The 3,695-nt window shown below is 49.8% G+C and overlaps 1 pseudogene; it reads left to right on the forward strand.

Moving 5' to 3' along the window:
• The first annotated feature begins 1,009 nt into the window (after positions 1-1,009).
• Positions 1,010-3,429, forward strand: LOC111175462 (signal recognition particle receptor subunit alpha pseudogene; annotated as a pseudogene).
• Positions 3,430-3,695: the final 266 nt, after the last annotated feature.

The raw sequence follows: 3,695 nt of genomic DNA on the forward strand, positions 1-3,695 counted from the left end.
GATCATGGTCTCTAGGCACGCGGGTTTCAGTAGTTGTGGATCACAGGCTCCTGAGCACAGGCTCAGTAGTTGTGGCACATGGGCTTAGTCGCTCCGCCGCATGTGAGATCTTCCCAGACCAGGGATCAAACCCATATCCCCTGCATTGGCAGGCAGATTCTTATCCACTGCGCCACCAGGGAAGCCCTGATTTGGTTTTTAAGACAGGAGATAACATGGCCTGTTTGTGAGCTGCTGAGAATGAATCATTAGAGAGGGAGTAATGGAAGATGTGAGAGAGAGAGAGATAAAACTATTGTATGACGAATGCGCTCGAATAAAGGAGTGCAGATACTGGTGGGTAGGTTGATGTGTTGGTCGTAGAATGTAGAAGTTCTCTTTTGATTGCTTTTCTAATGAAATAAGAAGGAAGATCACCATTTGAGAGTGAGGGTGGAGAGGAGGCTTTGGAGGTTTGAGAAGACAGAGGGTGTGAGATAGTCAGTTAAGAGTGGAAGAACAAATGGACTTGGGAAATGAGTAGCATCACAGGCCCATTTATAGTGAAACTAGCCAATATCGTTGTGTCTTTTTCTCAACCATGTTGAGCCTGGGATTTGGATTTAAACAGGAATGTATCCAAGCAAGATCTATTTAGAGGAACGAGAGCAAGAAAGTAATGATAATGATGAGACCATGGACCCCAAGAGCTAAGTAGGCAAGGTGAAGGGCAATAAAAAGGTGGTAGGGTCAATGGGCTGGAGGTCCTGAAGAGGTTAGAAAGTTAATGGATTCACGATATTTAAGAGAGTGAGCCAGAAAGATAAGCGGTGATGGTCAATAAATGGGATGCTTTAAAATAATGAAAATACCAGCTGGAACTTTAAGATCGATGAAGATGTTTTTTAAATTAAATATATGGAAGTTTCATAGAATTAATAAGTGAATTTAAAAAGGCTACTGGATACAAGATCAATATACAAAACAAATGTATTTCTGTCGATACATACTAGCAAGAAACAATTGGAAAATGAAACTTAACAAAACAATACCATTGGAGCCGGTGTCCGGGGCCACTGGTGGGACGTGTCCAGCGCTTGGCGCAGCAGGAAGCAACGACGATCTCGGCCTGAGTTCCCGGCGCCAGCCCGGTTCCTTTCCCGCTGCCGCCACGCTCAACCTCTTCACCATTTTCTCCAAAGGCGGCTCGTGCTCTGGTGCTTCCAGGGCGTGAGCGACTCATGCACCCGGCTCATTAATGCGTTGATTCGTTCGGTACTGTGGCAGGAAAGGGGAGGTAACAACTCCTTCACCCATGAGGCACTCACGCTCAGGTATAAACTGGACAACCAGTTTGAGCTGGTGTTTGTGGTAGGTTTTCAGAAGATCCTAACACTGACATACGCAGGCAAGTTGATAGACGCTGTGCACCGGCTGTTTTGTGACAAGCACCGCACTGAGATCCAACAGCAACGTGCCTTAAGTCTATTGAATGGCACTTTCAATTGCCAGAATGACTTTCTGCGGCTCCTTCGTGAATCAGAGGAGAGCAGTAAGATCCGTGCTCCCACAACCATGAAGAAATTGGAAGATTCTGAAAAGGCCAAGAAACCTGTGAGGTCCATGATTGAGACACAGGGTGAAAAGCCTAAGGAAAAAGCCAAGAACAGCAAAAAAAAAACAAAACAAGGGGACCAAGAAGGAAGGTTCTGATGGCCCTTTGGCTACTAGCAAAGAAGTCCCTGCAGAAAAGTCAGGTCTCCCAGTGGGGCCTGAGAACGGGATAGAACTTTCCAAACAGGAATTGATCCGCAGGAAGTGAAAAGAGTTCATTCAGAAGCATGAGAGGGGTATGGAGAAGTCCGGCAAGTCCAGTAAGTCAAATGCTCCAAGGAGAAGGGCAAAAAAGTGCCCGGGGTGTGGGCACTGGGTGGCTCTGCTAACAGAGAAGTCTTGGACTATTGCACTCCCACCACCAATGGAGCCCCTGAGGTGGCCCCAGCCGAGGGCATCAACTTGATTCGAGGGACTGGGTCTGGGAGGCAGCTTTAGGATCTGGACTGCAGCAGCTCAGATGACTAAGGGGCTGCTCAAAACTCCATCAAACCTAGTGCTACCAAGGGGAACGTGGGTGGCATGTTTGGGATGCTGAGGGGGCTTGAGGGTTCCAAGAGCTTGAGTCGTGAAGATATGGAATCTGTGCTGGACAAGATGCGTGACCATCTCATCGCTAAGAACGTGGCAGCAGACATTGCAATGCAACTCTGTGAATCTGTGGCCAACAAGCTGGTAGGGAAGGTGATGGGGACGTTCAGCACGGTGACTTCCAAAGCAAGCTCTCCAAGAGTCCCTGGTGCAGATTCTGCAGCCACAGCACTGTGTGGACATGCTCCAGGATATCATGGATGCCCAGCACCATCAGCGCCCTTACATGGTCACTTTCTGTGGTGTGAATGACATGGGGAAGTCTATTAATCTTGCCAAGATTTCCTTCTGGCTGTTAGGGAATGGCTTCAGTGTCCTCATTCCTGCCTGCGATACATTTCGTGCCGGGGCTGTGGAGCAGCTGTGGACACACACCCGGCATTTGAGTGCCCTACACCCCCCCCCGAGAATCACGGCAGCCACACCATGGTGCAGTTGTTTGAGAAGGGCTATGGCAAGGATGCTGCTGGCATTACCATGGAAGCCGTTGCCTTTGCACATAACCAAGGTTTTGATGTGGTGCTGGTGGACACAGCTGGCGGCATGCAAGACAATGCCCCTCTGATGACTGCCCTAGCCAAGCTCATTACTGTCAATGCACCGACTTGGTGCTGTTTGTGGGGGAGGACTTAGTAGGCAATGAGGCCGTGGACCAGCTGGTCAAGTTCAACAGAGCCTTGGCTGACCATTCTATGGCCCAGACACCTTGGTGTCCTTACCAAATTTGATACCATTGATGACAAGGTGGGAGCTGCTGTTTCTATGACCTACATCACAAGCAAACCCATCGTCTTTGTGGGCACTGGCCAGATCTACTGTGACCTATGCAGTCTCAATGCCAAGGCTGTGGTGGTTGCCCTCATACAGGCTTAATGTGGCTCTTGGCCAATACCAAACCACTACTTCCCCGCAAAGCCCCCATCCCTGTATCAAGAATGTGCTCTAGAGCATGTGAGCAAATTGTCTTCAGCGTTGTTCAAAGGCAGAGTGAGAGGAGCTCCGGGCGGGGGCTTGCAGCCCCTCCTAACCCCACTCCCAGTTCAGCCCAGCCTCCATCTGCAAGGAGGACCTAATCATGTTATAATCACTGCCCATTACCCGCCCCCATCCCCACGCTCCTCCCCCTTCCTACTCAGGCATCCCTTCACTCTGCCTACAGACTCGGTCTCATTACAGCTTTGACCAATGGTTAGAAGATCCAACACCAGAGCTTTGCTAGCTAAGTGTGGTCATGGGGACGTCCAAGCATCATCCCCAGCTCCATTAGATAAAGGGACTTCCACAGCCATCTCTGGGTCTTGAGTGGCACCTCTCCCTAGGATACACAGCTTTCAGGTCCCTGGGGCCAGGGACCCCCAGGGACTGTGGCACACTGTGGCAGTGTATGGCCTGTTCTTAAGTGCTGCTAATTTGAGGATGACCCCTGTCTCTGTTTACCCAAAGCATCAGCTAGGCCAGAGTGATGTGTTACAGATGAGTGAAAGAGGAGTCCCTGCTTCCCCCAGAGATAA

Source organism: Delphinapterus leucas, chromosome 1, assembly GCF_059928025.1.
Source record: "Delphinapterus leucas isolate spDelLeu-1000000601 "Yukka" chromosome 1, BTC_Dleu_Yukka2, whole genome shotgun sequence".
NCBI lineage: Eukaryota > Metazoa > Chordata > Mammalia > Artiodactyla > Monodontidae > Delphinapterus > Delphinapterus leucas.